This window comes from Sciurus vulgaris (assembly GCF_902686455.1).
Source record: "Sciurus vulgaris genome assembly, chromosome: 12".
Taxonomy (NCBI): domain Eukaryota; kingdom Metazoa; phylum Chordata; class Mammalia; order Rodentia; family Sciuridae; genus Sciurus; species Sciurus vulgaris.
The window spans coordinates 57,300,704-57,325,510 of NC_136473.1; the positions used below are offsets into that span (position 1 = coordinate 57,300,704).

Genomic DNA, 24,807 nt, shown 5'->3' on the forward strand with positions numbered 1-24,807 from the left:
TTTCTCTACCATTGTGTGTTACATTGTGTAGGATAGAATGAAAAGAAAAATGCAGGCCTGTTTACAGAATGAATGGTTTTTACACAAAATTGTTCTCATGCTTGTTGACATACGTTAAAAATCCCTTTTTCCTAAATAACTTATAATGATTTATGTGTAATAAAAAATAGAAACATATTTGATGGTTTAAAGGAATGTAGGAATCATCACAGAGTTATTGGTGAATTAATCATTCAAATGAGATAAATTTTTGGGTAATGCAAAATGTGAAAAAGAGAAGGATGCTAAGAAGTAGATAAAGGGTTATTGCTGTGTTAGAAAACAGACTATTTTATGAGACACTGATTTTCAAACTTCAGCACGCATCAGGAGTCTTGGAGGGCTTGTTAAAACTCAGATTGTTGGGTTTTTAACTCTAGAATTTTTGACTTGATGGGACTGGAGTTGGCATCTCTGGCGCAGTTACTGATGGTGGTGGTGGTGGTGCTACTGCTGCTGCTACTACTGCTGCTGCTGCTGCTGCTGCTGCTGATGAATTCAGTGACCACCTTTGAGAACACTGCTCTTGGGCAGCAAGGAATATTTCTCTTAAGTTCTCTGAGAAGAACATGTATGTGGAAGGATGATGAAGTTTCTGTTTCAGTGGTTTTCAAGATATGATTTTTTAAAAAATATTTATTGGTTTAATTAGTAATGAACTTCTGGAACTTTCATAAAGGAAGACTCTTTTGATTTAAAAAATTCTATTTGGGCTGGAAGTGTTGCTTAGTGGTAAAGCAGTTGCCTAGCATGCATGAGCCATAGGTTCTGTCCCCAGCAACCCCTGCCTCCCTTTGCAAATGCATTTAATAGATCTCAATTTGGCTCTTGCCTATTCATATGCTTTTCTCTGTTGGTGTCTAATAGTTACAGATTTTTATCAAAAATAAAAGATAGGAAGATGCTTTGAAAATGGTATTATGGTCTCAAAGAGTGAATTACAGGATGAGAAACTACAGTGATTTTTTGTTGATTAAACGGTAATTCAGTTTCCTAGCTGAGGACTATTATTTAAATATATGAACATATTTTATTGAATACTTACAGAATATTGGTTATTAAACATGAGTCTTAGACTTGAGGAATTTAAAAAGACTTGACCCAGTTCATGTCTTCATTCTTGATGAGGAATGATTGTTTCTGAAAATTATTCCTCTAGTTTGGGGATACTAATTATGAGGTGTTTGTGATACTCTGTATTATGCAGGCTTGTGACAGATTCTTAAGTGATCACAGCACCTTTTTAGTGACTATAGTTTTAGTCTTATAATTCTTCTCAACATAGCATTTTAGGTAATAATTATCTTTCAGATATTGCCGTGTGGCTGTAAACCGTATTAACCCTGAGCTCTGCTTAGGTGCCTGTAATTTTAAAAGGTACTTACTATTAAAATGAATCCTCTTTGTTCCATTGTTGAGTGACTCTTATGTTACAGAATTTTATGTTATCTTCACTCAGAAAACTCTCACACTTTCCAAAACCTTTTCTTCAGGCTAAACTTCTAAATATCTATGGTTTTTCTGTTATCAGAATTAGTATACACATTCTCTCTTCCTTATTTCACACATGCCTACTTCCAAGTCACTTCGTCCTCCCTCTTTACCTCCTTCTTTACCCTTCATGGATGTTCCAATGTGTTAATACACCTTTAATATTTTCAAAATGTGTTTCCCATTTTCTGAATAGGTTATTTCCAACAAAGACTTCACTGAGGAAATATTTTTTGAATCTTCTTTTGTAAAGAGCATAATGTGGGTTGGAGTTGTGGCTCAGTGGTAGAGCACTTGCCTAGCATGTGTGAGGTGCTGGGTTCAATTCTCAGTACCAAATATAAATAAATGAATAAAATAAAGGTCTGTCAACATCTAAAAAAAAATTTTTTAAAAAAAGCATAGTGTTAAATCATGTGGAATTATAAATAGGTATACTATAGTTCTGACTTTTAAGAAGCTTCCAGTCTGTTTAGAAACATAAAGCATAAGATAGAAATAAGAATTAAAGTAAATAATCACTTAGGGCAAAAGTGTAAGAGATGGATTGAGTCCAGGCTGTGAATTGCTAAATGAATTATATGAACAAATTACACTGAGCTAAATTAGGATAACAAATTTAGTTCTAAATATTAGTTTTAATGGTTAATTAATTCTTACTTTGTGCCATGGACTTCACCTATATTCTGATTCTAATGATAATTATGTTATTTAGATATCCAAAAATGGCTTTTGCTCCATTTTATAGATGAGGAAGCCAGACTCAGAGACATGAGTCAGTAAGTTGCATGGCCTAGATGAAAATCTAAGTCATCCTAACTCCAGAATTCATGCTCTTTGCACAATATATTTTCCTAAGAGAAAGCTTTAATGGAGGAACTTTGAGGAATGAGAAGACTATATATATAGGCAGAGAGGAAGGCATTTTCAAATAAGAGAAAAGGAGGAGAAAAGCACATAGGCAAGAAAAGGCAGTTTTGGAGAACAGTAGACTAGTTTGGCTAGAAAAGAGAGTTCATGTTGAATTTGATAGAAAATTAATTTGTAATACAGATTTGAACCTTATTGGTCCTACCAAGAGACTTTGCGATTACTTTCAGGTTTTTTAAAAAATGTTTTCATTATTGTGTTATAATCTTCCAAGTTTTGACAGTTATGAATAAAACTGATTTTATGATTTTATGAGATCGTTCTCTTTTTATCATATTTTCTACACTTAAAAAAGCCTTTTTTAGTGATTGCCCTTGAGCTTGAAATATCTATTTGCAACTAATTCAGTTTCTTTTTAAAATAACATGTTGTTTTTTATAATAGCAAAATAATCCTAATTCCTTCTTCCTATCCTTTATATCATTACTGTTATTCATTTTATGCATCTACAAAAATTCATATTTAGATTAATTCATGCTATTATTTTGAACTAACTTATGTTAGGACATCCGTTAAGAATGAGAAAAATAAATTTGTATTTTATTTTCACTTATTCATTGTCTGGTGCTTTTACTTTCTTTGTGTACATCCGAGTTTCTGGCCTATAACAGTTTTCTTTTTTTGAAGAACTTTTTTCTTGTTAGACAACACATTGCTACCGATAATAGACTTCCTCAGTTTTGTTTGTCTGAGGAAGTCTTTCTTTCTCCTTCACTTTCAAGAATAATTTTTCTTTTTTTTTTTTTCCCATGCCTAGTGCAAAACTTTTTTTTTTTTTATTGTAAACAAATGGGATACATGTTGTTTCTCTGTTTGTACATGGCGTAAAGGCATACCATTTGTGTAATCATAAATTTACATAGAGTAATGTTGTTTGATTCATTCTGTTATTTTTTCCCTTCCCCCCACCCCTCCCACCCCTCTTTACCCTCTATACAGTACTTCCTTCCTCCATACTTGCCCTCCTCCCTAACCCTAACTCTAACCCTAACACTAACCCTTCCCTCCCCCCCATTATGTGTCATCCTCCACTTATTAGCGATATCATTCGTCCTTTGGCTTTTTGAGATTGGCTTATCTCACTTAGCATGATATTCTCCAATTTCATCCATTTGCCTGCAAATGCCATAATTTTATCATTCTTTATGGCTGAGTAATATTCCATTGTATATATATACCACAGTTTCTTTATCCACTCATCAATTGAAGGGCATCTAGGTTGGTTCCACAGTCTGGCTATTGTGAATTGAGCAGCTATGAACATTGATGTGGCTGTGTCTCTGTAGTATGCTGATTTTAAGTAAGAATAATTTTTCAAGGTGCAGAACTCTAGGTTGACCTGTTTTTCTCTCTCAGGTATTTTCCTCTATGTTGTTACTTACATAGTTTCTAAGGAGAAGTGAGATGTATTACTTATTTTTTGTTCCTGTATAGATAAGACCCTCCCTAACCTCCCTGGTTTCTTTTAGGATTTTTCCTTATTTTTGATGTTCTTTAGTTGGAAAATGATGTATGTACATGTGGGTTATTTTTGCTCTCGCTTTTTACATTTATCCTGCTTGATATTCTTTATGCTTCTTGGATCTGTGGTTTGGTGTCTGATATTAATTTTGGAAAATTCTCAGTAGTGGCTTTAAAGATTGCTTCTCTTTCATTCTTCTTCTGATATTCTCATTATACACATTACACCTTTTGTCATCCCACAATTCTTGATTATTTTGTTTTCTCATTTTTTTCAGTCTTCTCTTTAGTTTTCCATTTTAAAAGTTTCTGTTGTCATAAGCTCAGAGGTTCTTTCCAGTCTTCTGAGCCCATCAAAAGCATTCCATCTCCTTTACAGTGTTTTTTATATCTCATATTTCTGACTCTTTCTTAGAATTTCTGTCTGATTAAATTATGTATCTGTTCTTCCATGTTATCTCCTTTTCCCATCAAAGTTCTTAACGTGTTAATAATAGTTCTTAAAATTACTGATCTCATACTCCAATATTTCTGCCATATCTAGCTTTGGTTCTGTTGTTTGTTCAGTCTTCTGGTCTCTTTTAGTATGTCTTGTAATTGTGGAAAGGTAGATATGCCATACTGGGTAAAAGCATGGCATTATACTATCCTCTAGTTGGTGTGATGGTAAGGTGTGTGTGTGTGTGTATGTGTATGTGTTGTGGGTATGGGAGGAATATTCTGTAGTCTTGATTAAGTCTCAATCTTGTAGTGAGGCTATGCTACTGAACTGTGAACACCAGTACCTCTCAGTATCCCCTAAACCCCACCCCACCTACACCTGCTTATTTGAGACAGAGCGGCTTGAGGGGACTGTAGTTAGGTATTTCCCTTCTCCCCTGTAGGTTGTGCGCTAGCAGGTTAGGCTTTGGTGAAATAGTTCTCTTGGAGCAGGTGTTCTTAAAAAGAGAATGCTCTGGTCTATTTCTAAACAGCACCTTTATCCCTTCCTCTTCTGGAAGCATGAGTATTTTTCTGTAATACTAGCTATGAGTACCTTATTGAACTCCTAGTGGTAAAACTCACAAAAGTATGAGGTCTCCCCATGACTTGGCTTCCCTGGAATTTTTAATCTCTCAGGCTGTGTACAGACTCCAGCAGTATGTCAGTTGCAGTTTTTAAGTTTTCCTAACCGAGCACTGGTTCCAGGCAAGGTTTTTGCTTATTATGTTTGGCTTTGCTAAATTGTGAGTCTCTGTTCTGCCTGTCCCTCTAACTCCAATATGTTTGTTGGGAGCAAACATTTGTGACCTTTCTTCTTTTATATGTCTAAGAAGAATTGTTGATTTTTCCAGCTTGTTCTTTTTTTGTTGTTATTAGGGCATAGCGGTGACTTCTGAGCTCCATATTTGTTGGACTGGGAACTAGAAGTTTCCCCCATATATATATTTTTTTAAATTTAGAATTCAAAACAACATGTTTTATCATTAAAATTACAGCAACTTGGAACTTTGTAAAAATATAGTTTTCCTGTAAAGATGAAAAGATTCCCAAAGGTACTTCTTAAAGTGTTAATTGACTAGCTGCGGAAATGCAGTCTATTTCCTTGTTATTTTATTGAGAAGCTCTAGGATGTTATGGTGTTACAAATGCTCACAAGGGACTACTATTATTTTCTGAGAATTATCCCAGCAGCTCAGCTCTTTTGAAGGAGGCAGGGAAAGGATGCATTAGGATCAAGGAAAGAAGAAATATAGTATTAACAGTAGCTACTACTGGTGAATATTGTTTAGAGGAATTAGAAATAATTAGTGACTAATAGTTTTGAAATACTCAAAGAGGTCACATTTCCTCAACTTGATCTATAGATTTAATACAGTAGCCATAAAAAAAAAAAAAAACCTTTTTTTTTGTAGATAAAGGCAAGCATTATAAATTTCATATAGGAAGACAGTGGAACTAGAGTAGTTAGAAGAATTTTGGTAAAGGAGAATAAAGTAGGAGGAATAACTCTACCAGATATTGAGCCTTATTGTATTTTTTACCATAAGCAAGATAGTATGCTAGTTATGGAGTAATAAATACATATTTTACTGGAAAAGAATAGAGAATTCAGACATAGACTAACACAAGTACTCCCAGATGATTTTGACAAGGGTGCAAAAGCAATTAAATGGAAAAAAAGATAATTTCCAACAAATGTGCTAGAATCATGGGCAAAAAAATAGAGCTGGGGTTATAGCTTGGTGGCTTGCCTAGCATGTGTATTGCCCTGAGTTTGGTCCTTAGCATTGCAACAAAACAAAACAAAGTCCCCTAAACTTTACTGAAATACAAAAGTTAATTTTAAATGGTTCATGGATTTAAATGTACAGAGTAAAACTTTAAAACATTTGAGAGGAAAAAATCAGAGAACATCTTTGAGTTCTTGGACTTTGTAAGGATTTCTTAGATGTGACAACAGAAGTATGATTAATCGAAGAAAAATAGAAAAATTTTATCAAAATTAAAAATGTGTTCCCTATCAATGACCTTGGTAATAGGATGAACAAACAAGCTATAGAGTGGGAGAAAATATTTGTCACCATATTTAATAAAGGCCATGTATTAGGGAACAAAACTAATAGCATGTATATATAAGAGAGAATTTTAGATTGGTTTATCCAGAGAGTGGATAGTCCCACAGTTGCTATCTGCAGGCCCAAAAAACAATGAAATCTGTCACTACTCAGTCCAAGAAACCAGAAGCCTCAGAAGAGGGATCCATGATAAGCCCAAGTCTATGACTGAAAGCTTATAAGCTCCCTGGAGAGACTCGGTGTGAATTTGCCTTCAGAGGCCAACAGATCTGGAGTCTGATGTCCCTAGGCCGTGGTAGGAGCAGCAAAATAAAGTACCCATTCAAGGAGAATTGAACTTGCAGGCATGTGAACTTCCCCCTTCTGCTTTTTTTTCCCATTCAGGCCTCCAGATTATTAGATGTTGCTGCCCACATTCAGGACAGGTTTTTCTCCCTTATCTCACTGCCAAATCATCTCTGGAAACACTCTCACAGACACACAAAGTTTGCTTTACCAATTTTATAGGTGTCTCAATTCAGTCAACTTGATAATCAAGATTAACCATTGCTGGCCTTATATCTGGGATATATAAATTTTTTTCAAAGCAGTTTTAAAAGGTCAAACAATCCCATTATAAAATGGGGAAAAGACAACAGTTAACCCTAGAGGAGACATAGGAGATTCAGGTGGCAAGTATTACATGAAAAATATTCATTGTCATTACCGCATGTTAGAACAGTTAAAATAAAAGGTAGTCATAATTCTAAGTGCTGGCAAGGATACAGAGAAAGTAAATCATACATTAGTAGAAATGTAAAATGGCATGACTACTACTCTAGAAAATTATTCCATAGCTTTTAAAATTTTAATAAACATGCACTTTCCATCGGACTCAGCAGTTACATTCCTAGGCATTTGTTACAGAAAATTAAAATTTATATGCATACAAAAACCTGTACATCAATGTTTACAGCAGCTTTATTTGTAAGAGTAAAATACTGGAAACATCCCAGGTATGTATCACTTGGTGAATGGTAGAAGACTCTGACATGTCCATATGATGGAGTACTATTACACAATAAAAATGAATGAAGTACTGATTGGTGAAAACAGTTAAATCTTGAAATGTTGCATATCAAATGAATCCATTTGTATAATATTCTTGAAAAAACAGTAGAGGTACAAAATTGATGATTTCCAGGGAACAGGGAAAGGGGATAGAGTGTGTGGGAGGAAGTAGCAATACAGGGAGGCAGTATGAGGAAATTCTCTTATGGTGATAGAACAGTTGTGTGTTATGGTTGTGGTCGTATAGTTACAAGACTATATGACACAAAATTATGTATATACACACAGACATGCATGCACACATACACAGTCTCAAACACAGATTTTTTAAAAAGAATTTTAATTATGTTTTCATATCATACCATATTTCATTCAGAAAATTGAGACACTTTCCTTGACTGGTCATTTAATCATTTGAGAAAAATACATTTAAAAAATAAAGCTGAATGAGTTCAAATACGATTTTTAAAAAGGACGAAAACTGACTAAGGTCTATAGTCTAGCAATAATTGGTATCAGTTTCTTCGTTTTTATACTGTACTACAGTTATGTTTTACAGGTAGAAGGGTACGTGGAATTCATTGTACTATTTTTGCAATTTCCTCTGAACCCATAATCATTTCAAAATAAATTTTTAAGAAAAAAAAGTAACTGTTGCTTATCCTTCTGCAGTTGAGAAACCAAGCCTCCAAAGTTCATTGCATCATATTTCACTGGCCACACATACGTATTTTGGTGAATTCTTCAAGATTGCCAAATGTGCTTAATTTCTTTGGTCTGCAAAAAGCAATTTTTCTTCCAAGTATAACACTGAGACCTGTAATCCAAGTAATTGGGTGTCATTAGCATGTAGATAGTATGTACATAATGAAGCAAACTGAAAGTACTCAACGAAACAGGGATCACATAATGAAGAGGGTCTAGGACTGAGTCTTGAGGACATCCAGTGTGTAGACTAGGTATAGTAGGAGTAACCAAACAAGGAACTCAGAAGCAGTATCTAAAGGAAAATGATGAGAACATGGCCAAAGCATGGGAAATAAAAGTAAATCATCTTTCCCTTTTTATTTAATTACATTAATGTCTTAACTGATAGCATTTTAATCAAACATTTGAGCACTAGTGTTTTGGGTGTTGGAGGTTGGTGTGAGTGGAAACTGTAGGGTATTACTTGCTTTCTTGAAAGTAATATGCATATTTCCTTAAATTTAGTATCTTTTGCAAAAAGACTACATTTGAAGAAAAACTTCTAGTTCATGGTTGTCTTCAAGTTGGACAGATGTTTATCTTAGTTTTCATTTTATAAATACATTCATTCATTCATTGTGGAGTTATTGTTCAGTCTCTACTGTTTTCCCAATATTCTAGCTCTTCTGTGAGTGACATGAATAGAAGTAGAGGATATATTCCCCCCCCCTTTTTTATTGGAAACAAATGGGATACATTTTGATTTTTTGCACATGGAGTCAAGGCAGACCATTCCTGTAATCATAAATTTACACAGGGCAATGTTGTTTGATTCATTCTCCTATTTTTTCCCTTCCCCCCATCCGCCACCCCTCTTTTCCCTCTATACAGTCCTTTCTTACTCCATTCTTGCCCCCCTTCCTAACCCTAACCCTAACACTAGCCCATCCTACCCCCCATTATGTGTCATCATCTGCTTATCAGCGAGATCATTCATCCTTTGGTTTTTTGAGATTGGCTTATCTCACTTAGCATGATATTCTCCAGTTTCATCCATTTGCCTGCAAATGCCATAATTTTATCATTCTTTATGGTGGAGTAATATTCCATTGTATATATATATGCCACAGTTTCTTTATCCATTCATCAATTGAAGGACATCTAGGTTGGTTCCACAATCTGGCTATGGTGAATTGAGCAGCAGTGAACTTTGATGTGGCTGTTTCTCTGTAGTATGCTGATTTTAAGTCCTTTGGGTATAGGCCAAGGAGTGGGATAGCTGGGTCAAATGGTAGTTCCATTCCAAGCTTTCTGAGGAATCTCCACACTGCTTTCCAGAGTGGTTGCACTAATTTGCAACCCCACCAGCAACGTGTGAGTGTACCTTTTTCCCCACATCCTCTCCAACACCTATTGTTGCTTGTGTTCTTGATAATCGCCATTCTAATTGGGGTGAGATGGAATCTTAGTGTAGTTTTGATTTGCATTTCTCTTATTACTAAAGATGGTGAACATTTTCTCATATATCTGTTGATTACTTGTAGATCTTCTTCTGTGAAGTGTCTGTTCATATCCTTAGCCCATTTGTTGATTGGGTTATTTGTATTCTTGGTGTAGAGTTTTTCGAGTTCTTTATAGATTCTGGAAATTAGTGCTCTATCTGAAGTATGAGTGGCAAAGATATTCTCCCACTCTGTAGGCTCTCTCTTAGCATTGCTGATAGTTTCCTTTGCTGAGAGAAAGCTATTTAGTTTGACTCTATCCTAGTGGTTGATTTTTGCTTTTATTTCTTGGGCTATGGGAGTCCTGTTAAGGAAGTCTGATTCTAAGCCAACAAGTTGAAGGTTTGGACCTACTTTTTCCTTCTATAAGATGCAGGGTCTCTGGTCTGATTCCGAGGTCCTTGATCCATTGTGAGTTGAGTTTTGTGCAGGGTGAGAGATAGGGGTTTAATTTCATTCGGTTGCATATGAATTTCCAGTTTTCCCAGCACCATTTGTTGAAGAGACTATCTTTTCTCCATTGCATATTTTTGGCACCTTTGTCTAGTATGAGAAAATTGTATTTATTTGGGTTTGTGTCCATGTCCTCTATTCTGTACCATTGATCTACCTTTCTATTTTGGTGCCCATACCATGCTGTTTTTGTTACTATTGCTTTGTAGTTGAAATTCTGGTATTTCGATACCCCCTGTTTCATTCTTCCTGCTAAGGATTGCTTTAGCTATTCTGAGTTTCTTATTCTTCCAGATGAATTTCATGATTGCTTGCTCTATTTCTGTAAGGTACATCATTGGGATTTTAATTGGAATTGCATTGAATCTGTATAGCATTTTGGTAGTATGGCCATTTTGACAATATTAATTCTGCCTATCTAAGAACATGGGAGATCTTTCCATCTTCTAAGGTCTTCCTTAATTTCTTTCTTCAATGTTTTGTAGTTATCATTGTAGAGATCTTTTACCTCTTTGGTTAGATGGATGCCCAAGTATTTTTTTTTTTTTTTTGAGGCTATTGCAAATGGAGTTGTTTTCCTCATTTCCCTTTCAGCTGTTTCGTTGCTTGCGTATAAAAATGCTGTAGATTTATGTGTGTTGATTTTATAGCCTGCTATTTTGCTGAATTCATTGATGAGGTCTAGAAGTTTTCTGGAGGAGGTTTTTGGATCCTCTAAATATAGAATCATGTCATCCGCAGATAGAGCTTAAGTTCCTCTTTTCCTGTTTGTATCCCTTTAATTTCTTTAGTCTGCCTAATGGTTCTGGCTAGAGTTTCGAGGACAATGTTGAATAGAAGTGGTGAAAGAGGACATCCCTGTCTTGTTCCCGTTTTTAAAGGGAATGGTTTCAGTTTTTCTCCATTAAGAATGATGTTGGCCATGGGCTTAGCATAAATAGCCTTTACAATGTTCAAGTATGTTCCTACTATCCCTATTTTTTCTAGTGTTTTGAGCATGAAGGGGTGTTGTATTTTGTCGAACGCTTTTTCTGCTTCAATTGAAATAACCATATGATTCTTATCCTTGAGTCTATTGACATGATGGATTACGTTTATTGATTTATGAATGTTGAACCATCCTTGCATTCCAGGAATGAACCCCAGTTGATCGTGGTGCACAATTTTCTTAATATGTTTTTGGATACGGTTTGCCAATATTTTGTTAAGGATCTTTGCATCTATATTCATCAAGGATATTGGTCTACAATTTTCTTTCCTTGATGTGTCTTTTCCTGGTTTGGGTATGAGGGTGATATTAGCTTCATAGAATGAGTTCGGTAGGGTACCCTCCTTTTCTATTTCCTGGAATACTTTGAGAAGTATTGGAATGAGTTCTTCTTTGAAGGTCTTGTAGAACTCAGCTGAGAATCCGTCTGGTCCTGGGCTTTTCTTGGATGGTAGATTTTTAATGCCTTCTTCTATTTCATTGCTTGATATTGATCTGTTTAAATCGTGTATGTCCTCTTGGTTCAGTTTGAGAGGAGCATATGTCTCTAGAAATTTGTCTATGTCTTCGGTACTTTCTATTTTGTTGGAATACAGATTTTCAAAGTAGCTTCTCATTATGTTCTGTATCTCAGTGGTGTCTGTCGTGATATTTCCTTTTGCATCATGTATTTTAGTAATTTGAGTCTTCTCTCTCCTTCTCTTTGTTAGTGTGGCTAAGGGTTTGTCTATTTTGTTTACTTTCTGAAAGAACCAACTTTTTGTCAGTTTTTTGAATAGTTTCTTTTGTTTCAATTTCATTGATTTCAGCTCTGATTTTAATTGTTTCCTGTCTTCTACTACTTTTGCTGTTATTCTTTTCTTCTTTTTCTAGGGCTTTGAGCTGTAATGTTAGGTCATTCAGTTGTTGACTTTTCATTCTTTTCTGGAATGAGCTCCATGCAATGAATTTTCCTGTTAGTACCGCTTTCATAGTGTCCCAGAGATTTTGATATGTTGTATCGTCGTTCTCATTGACCTCTAAGAATTTTTTAATCTCCTCCCTGATGTTTTTTGTTATCCATGTTTCATCCAATAGCATATTATTTAGTCTCCAAGTAATTTCCCTTTTTTATTTTGTCATTGATTTCTACTCTCAGTCCTTTATGATCTGATAGAACACAAGGCAGTATCTCTTTTTTTTTTTTCATTTCCTAAGGGCTGCATTGTGGCATAACACATGGTCTGTTTTCGAGAAGGTTCCATGTTCTGCTGAGAAGAAAGTGTATCCGTTGGTTGATGGATGGAATATTCTATATATTTCTATTAAGTCTAGGTTATTGATTGTGTTATTGAGTTCTATTGTTTCTTTGGTTGGATTTTGTTTGGAAGATCTATCTAGTGGTGACAGCGGTGCGTTAAAGTCACCCAAAATTATTGTGTTGTGGTCTGTGTGATTCTTGAAATTGAGAAGGATTTGTTTGATGTACAGGGATGCACCATTGTTTGGGGCATAAATATTTACTATCGTTATGTCTTCCTGATTCATGGTTCCCTTAAGCAGTATGAAATGTCCTTCTTTATCCCTTCTGACTAACTTTGGCTTGAAGTCCACTTTATCTGATATAAGGATGGCAACCCCCGCTTTTTTACTGAGTCCATGTGCGGGTAGGTTTTCTCCCATCCTTTCACCTTTAGTCTGTGGATGTCTTTTTCTATGAGATGAGTCGTTTACAGGCAGCATATTGTTGGGTCTTTCTTTTTAATCCATTCTGCCAGTCTATGTCTTTTGATTAATGAATTTAGGCCATTAACGTTCAGGGTTATTATTGAGAAATGATTTGTATTCCCAGTCATTTGGCTTATTTTTGGTTTTTAAGTTGGCTTGGTTTCTCCTTTGAGTGGTTTTTCTCTAAGGTGGTTCCTCCCTTTGCTGATCTACATTGTTGTTTTTCATTTCCTCTTCATGGAATATTTTGTTGAGAACATTCTGTAGTGCAGGCTTTCTATTTGTAAATTCTTTTAACTTTTGTTTATCATGGAAGGATTTTATTTCATCTTCAAATCTGAAGGTTAGTTTTGCTGGGTATAGGATTCTTGGTTGGCAACCATGTTCTTTCAGAGCTTGAAATATGTTGGTACAGGCCCTTCTAGCTTTTAGAGTCTGGATTGAGAAGTTGGCTGCTATCCGTATTGGTCTCCCCCATATGTAATCTGATGCTTTTCTCTCGCGGCCTTCAAAATCCTATCTTTATTTTGAGTGTTAGGCATTTTCATTATAATGTGCCTTGGTGTGGATCTGTAGTGATTCTGTGCATTTGGTGTTCTGTAAGCCTCTTGTATTTGATTTTCCATTTCATTCTTCAGGTTTGGGAAATTTTCTGATATTATTTCATTGAATAGGTTGTTCATTCCTTTAGTTTGTATCTCTGTGCCTTCTTCAATCCCGTAGTTCTTAAATTTGGTCTTTTCATGATGTCCCATAGTTCTTGGAGGTTCTGTTCATGATTTCTTACCATCTTCTCTGTTTGGGCGACTTTATTTTCAAGATTAAATATTTTGTCTTCATTGTCTGAGGTTCTATCTTCCAAGTGAGCTAGTCTGTTCATGATGCTTTCCACTCAGTTTTTTATTTGTTTTATTGTCTCCTTCATTTCAAGGATTTCCATTTTTTTTTACATTTTTTAAATTATTTATTTATTTTAATTAAAAGTCATAAATTTACATAGGGCAATATTGTTTGATTCATTGTTATTTTTTTCCCTTCCCCTGACCCCTGCCACTCCTCTTTTCCCTCAATACAGTCCTTCCTTCCTCCATTCTTACCACCCTCCTTATCCCTAACCCTAAACCTAACCATAACCCTTACGCTAACTCCTCCTACCGCCGCTTGTATGTCCTCATCCACTTATCAGCGAGATCATTCGTCCTTTAGTTTTCTGTGATTGGCTTATCTCACGTAGCAAGATATCTTCCAATTTCATCCACTTGCCTGCAAATGCCATAATTTTATCATTCTTCATGGCAGAGTAATATTCCATTGTATATATATGCGCTACAGTTTCTTTATCCACTCATCAACTGTAGGGCATCTAGGTTGGTTCCACATTCTGGCTATAGTGAATTGAGGAGCTGTGAATATTGATGTGGCTGTATCTCTGTAGCATGTTGATTTTAAGTCCTTTGGGTATAGGCCAAGAAGTGGGATAGCTGGGTCAAATGGTGGTTCCATTCCAAGCTTTCTGAGGAATCTATATATTGCTTTCCAGAGTGGCTGCACTAATTTGCAGTCCCACCAGCAATGTATGAGTGTACCTTTTTCCCCACATCCTCTCCAACACCTTTTGTTGCTTGTGTTCTTGATAATCGTCATTCTAATTGGGGTGAGATGAAATCTTAGGGTAGATTTGATTTGCATTTCTCTTATTACTAGAGATGTTGAACCTTTTTTCATATATCTGTTGATTGCTTGTAGATCTTCTTCTGTGAAGTGTCTGTTCATTTCCTTAGCCCATTTGTTGATTGGATTATTTGTATTCTTGGTGTAGAGTTTTTTGAGTTCTTTATAGATTCTGGAAAATAGTGCTCTGTCTGTAGTTTGAGTGGCAAAGATATTCTCCCACTTTGTAGGCTCTCTCTTCACGTTACTGATAGTTTCCTTTGCTGAGAGAAAGCTATTTAGTTTGAATCTATCCCAGTGGTTGATTTTTGCTTTTATTTCTTGGGCATTGGGAGTCCTGTTTAGGAACTCCTAAGCCAACAAGTTGAAGGTTTGGACCTACTTTTTCTTCTATAAGATGCAGGGTCTCTGGTCTGATTCCGAGGTCCTTGATCCATTGTGAGTTGAGTTTTGTGCAGGGTGAGAGATAGGGGTTTAATTTCATTCTGTTGCATATGGATTTCCAGTTTTCCCAGCACCATTTGTTGAAGAGGCTATCTTTTCTCCATTGCATATTTTTGGCACCTTTGTCTAGTATGAGAAAATTGTATTTATTTGGGTTTGTGTCCATGTCCTCTATTATGTACCATTGATCTACCTGTCTATTTTGGTACCAATACCATGCCGTTTTTGTTACTGTTGCTTTGTAATAGAGTTGAAGATCTGGTATTGCGATACCCCCTGCTTCGCTCTTTCTACTGAGGATTGCTTTAGCTATTCTGGGTTTTTTATTCTTCCAGATGAATTTCATAATTGCTTGCTCTATTTCTGTAAGGTACATCGTTGGAATTTTAATTGGAATTGCATTGAATCTGCATAACACTTTAGGTAGTATGGCCATTTTGACAATATTCATTCTGCCTATCCAAGAACATGGGAGATCTTTCTATCTTCTAAGGTTTTCTTTAATTTCTTTCTTTAGTGTTGTATAGTTCTCATTGTAGAGGTCTTTCATCTCTTTTGTGAGATTGATTCCCAAGTATTTTATTTTTTTCGATGCTATTGTGAATGGGGTAGATTTCCTAATTTCTCTTTCTGAAGATTCATCACTTAGGTATAAAAATGCGTTGGATTTATGAGCATTGATCTTGTAACCTGCTACTTTACTGAATTCACCTATGAGTCCTAAGAGTTTTCTGGTGGAATTTTCAGGTTTCTCTAAATATATAATCATGTTCGCAGCGAACAGGGATAGTTTGAGTTCTTCTTTTCCAATTCATATCCCTTTAATTTCTTTGGTTTGTCTAATTGTTCTGGCTAGAGTCTCAGGAACGATGTTGAATAGAAGTGGTAAAAGAGAGCATCCCTGCCTTGTTCCAGTTTTTACAGGGAATGCTTTCAGTTTTTCACCATTTAGAATGATATTGGACATGGGCTTAGCGTAGATGGCCTTTACATTGTTAAGGAATGTTCCCACTACCCCAATTTTTTCTAGTGTTTTGAGCATGAAGGGATGCTGTGTTTTATCGAATGCTTTTTCTGCATTTGTTGAAATAATCATGTGATTCTTAACTTTTAGTCTGTTGATATGGTGAATGACATTTATTGATTGCTGGATGTTGAACCAACCTTGCATCCCTGGGATGAAACCCACTTGATCATGGTGCACTATCTTTTTAATATATTTTTGTATGCAATTTGCTAAAATTTTGTTGAGAATTTTTGCGTCGATGTTCATTAAGGATATTGGTCTGAAATTTTCTTTCCTTGATGAGTCTCTGTCTGGTTTAGGTATCAGGGTGATATTGGCTTCATAGAATGAGTTTGGGAGGGTTCCCTCCTCTTCTGTTTCATGGAATACTTTGAGAAGTATTGGAATGAGCTCTTCTTTAAAGGTTTTGTAGAACTCGGCTGAGAACCCATCTGGTCCCGGACTTTTCTTTGTTGGTAGGCTTTTGATGACTTCTTCTATTTCATTGCTTGAAATTGATCTATTTAAATTGTGTATGTCCTCCTGGTTCATTTTAGATAATTCATATGCCTCTAGAAAGCTGTTGATATCTTCAAGATTTTCGATTTTGTTGGAGTATCGATTTTCAAAATAGCTTCTAATTATGTTTTGTGTTTCCCTCGTGTCTGTTGTGATATTTCCTTGTTCATTCCGAATTTTAGTGATTTGGGTTTTCTCTCGTCTTCTCTTTGTTAGTGTGGCTAAGGGTTTATCAATTTTGGTTATTTTTTCAAAGAACCAACTGTTTATTTTGCTAATTTTTCCGATTGTTTCTTTTGTTTCAATTTCATTGATTTCGGCTCTGATTTTAACTATTTCCTGTCTTCTACTACTTCTGGTGTTGGTCTGCTCTTCTTTTTCTAGGGCTTTGAGCTGAGGTGTTAAGTCGTTTATTTGTTGATTTCTACTTCTTTTGTTGAATGCGCCCCATGAAATAAATCTTCCTCTAAGTACTGCTTTCATAGTGTCCCAGAGATTTTGATATGATGTGTCTTTGTTCTCGTTTACTTCTAAGAATTTTTTTATTTCCCTCCTGATGTCTTCTGTTATCAATTCATCATATAATAGTGTATAATTTAATCTCCAGGTATTGGAGAAGTTTCTGTTTTTTATTCTGTCATTTATTTCTAATTTCAATCCATTATGATCTGATAGAGTACAAGGTAGTACCTCTATCTTCTTGTATTTGCTAACATTAGCTTTGTGGCATAAAACATGGTCTATTTTAGAGAAAGATCCATGTGCTGCTGAGAAGAAAGTGTATTCATTCTTTGTTGGATGGTATATTCCATATAAATTGGTTAAGTCTAAATTGTTGATTGTGTTATTGGGATCAATGGTTTCTTTATTCAATTTTTGTTTGGAAGATCTGTCCAGCGGTGAGAGAGGTGTGCTAAAATCGCCTAGTGTTATTGTGTTGTTGTCTTTTTGATTTCTGGAATTGAGAAGGATTTGTTTGATGTACATGGATGAGCCAATGTTCGGAGCATAAATATTTATGATTGTTATGTCTTGCTGATTTATGGTTCCCTTGAGCAGTATGTAATGTCCTTCTTTATCCCTTCTGACTAACTTTGGCTTGAAGTCCACATTATCTGAAATGAGGATGGATACTCCAGCTTTTTTGCTGTGTCCATGTGCATGGTATGTTTTTGCCCATCCTTTCCCCTTTAGTCTATGGGTATCTCTTTCTATGAGATGAGTCTCTTCCAGGCAGCATATTGTTGGGTTTTTCTTTTTAATCCATTCTGCCAGTCTATGTCTTTTGATTGATGAGTTCAGGCCATTAACATTCAGGGTTATTATTGTGGTATGATTTGTATTTCCAGTCATTTGACTCATTTTTTCTTTTTTGACATGATTTTGCTTCTCCTTTATTTCGCTGTTCCTTAAGGTAGTTCCTCCTGTTGCTGATTTGCATTGTTGTTTTTCATCTCTTCCTCATGGAATATTTTGCTGAGAATGTTTTGTAATGCCGGCTTTCTTTTTGTAAATTCTTTTAGCTTTTGTTTATCATGGAAGGATCTTATTTCGTCGTCAAATCTGAAAGTAAGCTTTGCTGGGTATAAGATTCCTGGTTGGCATCTGTTTTCTTTCAGGGCTTGGTAAATGTTGTTCCAGGCCCTTCTAGCTTTTAGGGTCTGGATTGAAAATTCTGCTGATATTCTTATTGGTTTCTCCCTGAATGTAATTTGATTCTTTTCTCTCGCGGCCTTTAAAGTTCTGTCTTTATTTGGTATGTTAGGTATTTTCATAATGATGTACCTTGGTGTGGGTCTGTTGTAATTTTGTATATTTGGAGTCCTATAAGCCTCTTGTACTTGATTTTCCATTTCATTCTTCAGATTTGGGAAATTTTCTGATATTATTTCATTGAATAGATTGTTCATTCCTTTGGTTTGTTTCTCTAAGCCTTCCTCAATCCCAATAATTCTTAAATTTGTCCTTTTCATGATATCCCATAATTCTTGTAGATTCTGTTCATGATTTCTTACCATCTTCTCTGTTGGGTCAACTTTTCTTTCAAGATTAAATATTTTGTCTTCAATATCTGAGGTTCTGTCTTCCAGGTGTTCTATCCTATTGGTTATGCTTTCTATGGAGTTTTTAACTTGGTTTATTGTTTCCTTCATTTCAAGGATTTCTGTTTGCTTTTTTTTCAGTATCTCTAACTCATTATTGAAATAATCTCTTGCGTCCCGTATTTGCTCTTTTAAATGTTGATTGGTGTAATCATTTAATGCCTGCATTTGCTCTTTCATCTCCTCCTTCAATGCCTGCATTTGCTCTTTCTTCTCCTCATTTGCTTCCCTGATTGTTTTAATTATGTACATTCTGAACTCCCTTTCTGACATTTCTTCTGCTGTGGTTTCACTGGGTTTTATTTATATAGTATCTAGGTTTGTGTGGGACATTTTCTTCCCTTGTTTTCTTATATTGGTCAGATATCAGTGGGACTCTGTGATTTTGCCGATTTCCTCTATTGGCTTATAGTGTCCCTGTAGATTTCCAGTGTATCACCTCCCAGACTTCAGTAGCCTAAAGTCTAGAAGTAACTTGAAAATGCAGTGCTTCCGAAGAAAGCTGCCCCTAGCCCACTACTGGTTCCAGGGCTTGGAGTGGAAAGGCTCGCACTGGGGAACCTGCTCCGAGAAACTGGCCGTGTGGGAGGAGCCCACCACCTGAGTGCGCAGGGCTGCCTGGGGAAGACTCTAGCTGCCCTACCCTACTCCGATGAGCCGCCCCTATCCGGGCCTGCCACCCAGGCTGAGCTTCACCTGGTGGGGGAGACTCAACCCGGCTCTATTTTAGTCCGAGTCTCTCAATGCCTCCCCTTCTTGAATCCTGGGTTCTTGAGCGACTGGAGATGTAGTCACCCTCTAGTCTGCCATCTTGGATCGCCCCTTTGAGGAGTTTTTTAAAAAATTTATTTTATTTTTTTATGTGGTGCTGAGGATTGAATCCAGTGCCTCTTGTGTGCTAGGCGAGCACCCTAGATATTTCCTTTTCTATAATCTGTCAGCTCAGATTTTAGACTTTGCCATAGATGCACTTAAATTTTCAACTTAAAGTTTGAATTCCAGCGTCACTATTTTTGATTTGCTGAAGAGGCAGTCTACATTTTAAGGGTGTGTCCTTACTCCTTAATCATTTATTTGCTGAAATTTAGAATTTGGGGGTAGGAATTATTTCTAATGACTTGACATCATCATGTGGGAAGTCTGACTCTGGTGATTAAAGTTTTCTGTCTAATGTTGGGTTATGACAAAGTAATTCCTAATTGTAGGTTGAACAAAAACCCCAAGTAATTTCTAAACATGTTAACTAAACTCAGCAATAGAGTTGGTGTTCAGATTGTCAGTTATAACTTAAAGCATGCTAGTAATCAAAGACTAAATCCTCTAGACCAGTGAAGAAAATGAAGTTTGGTCTCATTAGAATGTTGTATTGATTATATTGTTCTTTACTTTTAGATGACAAAAGTGGAAAGATTAAGACTTCAGTGGTGTTTTTTAGCACTGCATTGATTATCAGTGTAGATATTCATAATGTTAATGCTTTCAGTTTAATCAGTTTCTTTTCATCAGTGTAAATAATCTTTCTAGATTGCTTTTGAGACCTAATTCACATAGCATACATTCACTCATTTAAAGTGAACAGTGTTTTTTTTTTTAGTATATTCACAGATATGTGCTACCATTGCCACAATCCATTTTAGAACATTTTCATTGCTTTGAAAGGAATTCTGTACCTTTAACCTCTTCTATGTTTTCCTCTATTTCCTCAGCCCCAAGCAACAATTACCCTACTTTATATTCTGTAGATTTGCCTTTTTGCAGATTTCATATAAATGAAGTCATGTAACATGTATTATTTTATGACTGTTTTCTTTTACTTAACATATTTTCAAGGTTCATTCATATTTTAGAATATGTGAACATACAAGTTCAACTAGGTTGGTAAAATCAGAACACCATCATTTTCCAAACTTTTATGACAGAATCCAAAATGTGGATGACATACATTCACAGTATATACAATACATTAAAATTAGGAAATTATGATTTAATCTCAGGAGGAAAAAAATGTTCAATTGATGGTAGTGCTAGGGTAACCAAGGCATAAGAATTATTGGATAATGACCTAAAATAGGGCTGGGGTTGTGGCTCAGTAGTAGAGCACTTGCCTGGCATGTTTTGAGCCTCAGAACCACATAAAAATAAGTAAATACAATAAAGGTATTGTGTCTATCTAGAACTAAAAATATTTAAAAAGACTTAAAGCTCTTATATTAAGTATGCTCCAGGAAGTAAAACAAAACAAAAAAATCCACTTTGGAAATAAGTGAAATGATAGACAAATCTCAGCAGTGAAATAAACTGTAAAAGAACCAAATTGAAAGTTTGAAACAGAAAACACAGCATTTTGAATAAAAATTCACTGAAAGGCTTCAAGCACAGGAATGAAAGCACATAAAAATATCAATATGGCAAGGATGTGGGGAAAAAGGTATACTCATACATTGCTGGTGGGGTTGCAAATTAGTGCAGCCACTCTGGAAAGCAGTGTGGAGATAGCTCAGAAAGCTTGGAATGGAACCACCATTTGACCCAGCTATCCCACTCCTTGGCCTATACCCAAAGGACTTAAAATCAACATACTACAGAGATATAGCCACATCAGTGTTCATAGCTGCTCAATTCACCATAGCCAGATTGTGGAACCAACCTAGATGTCCTTCAGTTGATGAATGGGTAAAGAAACTGTGGTATATATATACAATGGAATATTACTCTGCCATAAAGAATGATAAAATTATGGCATTTGCAGGCAAATGGATGAAATTGGAGAATATCATGCTAAGTGAGATAAACCAATCTCAAAAAACTAAAGGACAAATGATCTCACTGAGAAGCAGATGATGACACATAATGGGGGGTGGGAGGGGGGCAAGAATGGAGGAAGGAAGGACTGTATAGAGGGAAAAGAGGGGTGGGAGGGGTGGGGTGGAAGGGAAAAAATAACAATGAATCAAACAACATTACCCTATGTAAATGTATGTTTACACAAATGGTATGCCTTGACTCCATGTACAAACAGAGAAACAACATGTATGCCATTTGTTTACAATTAAAAAAAAATCAATAAATTTTAATATAAATCAGTGGAAATTATTCCATGCAAATAAAATAAGCCTCCAAGTTTTCATGTTTGGAGAAATAATTTGAATTTATAATAGAAAAAATTACAGCAATCCCAAGTAGTATAGATTCTAGGAAACTGCACCTAGTGCATCATAATCAATGTGAAATCATACCTAGCTCATCATAATCCATAGGAAACCACACCCAGTGCATCATAATCCATAGGAAAACATACCGAGTACATCATAATGAATGAGAAACCATACTTAGTATATCATAATCAATAGGAAACTATGCCTGGTATATCATGATTAATAACAAACCACACCTAGTGCACTATAATCAATAGGAAACTACACCTAGTATATTGTAACCAACAGGAGACCATATCTAGTGTATCACCATCAAAGTGTGGAGTATAGAAGGATAAAGAAATCTTGAAAACAACTATAGAAGAACAAAATTTTTTGTGGGGGAAAATAATTGAATGGTTTCAGACTTCACATCAAAATCATCAGGGACTAAAAGACAGTGGAATAGCATCTTTAGACTATTTTAAAAAGAAGAAAACTGTCAAAACAAAATTGTATATCCAGTGACAATTTCGTTTTGTAAAATAGAAAAAAATATATTTCTAGATACAGGAAATCCAAAAGAACTCATTTTCCAAGACCTTTCTTACAAGAATATCTCAGGAATATACTTCAAAATGTAGAGAGACCATAGCAGAAGGAAATCTGAATTTTCATGAAAGAATAAAAGAGAATAATAAATGGTAAAAATTTCATTATAAATTGTTTTTTCTTAAATTCTTTAAAATATGTAACTTTTTAAAACAAATATTTTAGTTGGTATATTCAATGAATGAATATGTAGTGTGTATAAGAAATATAACATAATGGAGAAAGATCATAAACAATTGTAGTATAACTCTTGACCTTCAAATGAAAGAAGGTAAAAATCCTTTGGGGGAGACAAAATGAACAAGTGACTTACGTGGAAAGAAAAATATCAGTTGAACTGTGCAGTGACAAAACTTTATGACAATCATGCACTGAATATTTATGGCATTCCAGAAAATTATCTGAACAAAACTGACTTTCAGGTATAAAGGGTACATACAAATGGATTCAAGTTCCAGAACCTTGGGCCATGTTGTTTCCCTGAATTTTTCCTTTAGATTCTATGTCTAGTAGAAAAATCAGACAACCAAAATGGTCTGAGAAACATCAGCATGTAGGCTGGCGTTTCTCATTTAATGGTTCCTTGTGGAAGAAAAGCAGAAAAAAGGCTAACAGGAGAGTGCATAGTATTAATGGCTGTATGCTCTTACAACAAATATATAGGACAACTGTAAAAGTAGCTGGTGACAACTGGGAATAATTTATGCAATTTTTTTCAAATTGTTTTCAGTAATCAAATTAGTGTTGATAGTGTAATTACTGTCATTTTTGAGATAGTTGTGTGTGAAAAAAGCAACTTTAAGGATCTTGATGGAGTATCCTAATTATATCATTCCCTGTGTCCTTAAGAACAGGATTTTTGGTATAGATGAAAAGAGAAGCTGATATAATACAGAAGAGTATTACTAAAAACCCTATAGTACTGAATTCAAATTGAGAATATCAGTTTGAACTGAAGAATTTTGTTTTCACATACCCCCCAACACACACACACACACACACACACACACACACACACACACACACAGTGCAATGCAAAGGACTAGAAACAATGACCAGTACAATAACAATGACCATCCATATGGGCAGATTGTAGTCCTTGAATATTACTTCTCTTACGGATGGGGGCAAGTTTCTTGGAGAAATGACTAATGGTAGGAAATGTTCAAGATGAGCCTGGAACATCTTATCATCCCAAATAGCAAAAACTTTTTAGTGTCATGGTCAGAAGGATTCAGGAGTCAAATTTGGGCAGGCTACCACTGATCAAAGATGGAAAATTTTCAGATTTAATGGAGATAATAATTTGAAACCCATTGGGTGTACTTAAATTAATGATTTCATAACATTATTTTCAAAACATACTGAATTTGTTTAGAAACAACTTGATCCATATTATAGATTCCTCAAAAGACAGGATTTTTTATTACCAAGCACTTTGGGAGAGAGGGGAATATGAATCTGAATAAGAATATTGGTTGAGAATTTAACCTTTAGACACCCATATCACCTTCCTGGTTGAAGCTGGGCAAGTACACCTTGCTTTTCCTTATTGCAAGGCTCAAGCTTTCCTCTCTGGAAAGGGTGAAACAAAGTCTAAATCCTTTGAGGACCCAGGTATGGGCAAATTTACCATCTAAACATGGGAGGACTTACTGGAATAATTAATTTTACATTTTGAATATTGATACCACCCTCTAGGGCCCGTTCCCCTTTTGACTCTAAAGAACAATGGCCAGGCTTGTGCTCTCTAGGCAGGAGACTGCGAGATTCTTTTCTGAGGAATTTTAAACAGACCAGTTGAAAGATCAGCTGTGAAGTTCAGCTATTTCCCCAGTGAAAGAGCAAAACCAGATTACTCAGCCATATAGATAATTCCATAACCTTTCTAGCACCCTCCTCTTAAATGTGAATTGTGTAGTAAGGGATCTCTGACATCTGTGGTATACTTTTAAGATTTAAATCCAAGGACTTTGGTGTAGCTGGTAGAATATGCTTAACGTGCACAAGTCTTTGATCCTAGCATAAAAAAGAGATTAAAATCCAAACCAGAGAAAATTACTCAGCCACGAAGAAGAATGAAATTATGGCATTTGCCAGTAAGTGGATGGAACTGGAGACCATCTTGCTAAGTGAAATAAGCCATCCCCAAAAACCAACTGTCTAATGTTCTCTCTGATATGCAGATGCTAGAACACAATAAGGGAGGGAAGGGAAGAGTAGATATGCATTGATTTAGACAAAGGGGAATGAAGGGTTGGGGGGATGGGAATAGGAAAGATAGTAGAATGAACTAGACATTACTTTCCTATGATCATATATGAATACACGACCAGTTTTAACTCCACCTCATGTACAACCAGGAGAATGGGAAATTAACTCCGTGTATATGTAATATGTTGAAATGCACTCTGCTGTCATGTATATCTAAAAAGAACAAATAAAAGAATAGA

At 35.6% G+C, this 24,807-nt stretch overlaps 1 protein-coding gene across 13 annotated transcripts in view; it reads left to right on the forward strand.

Annotated features, from left to right (window-relative positions):
- CDC42BPA (CDC42 binding protein kinase alpha) overlaps nucleotides 1–24,807 on the forward strand; it is a 311,754-nt gene that overhangs the window by 100,502 nt on the left and 186,445 nt on the right. The window lies entirely within an intron of this gene.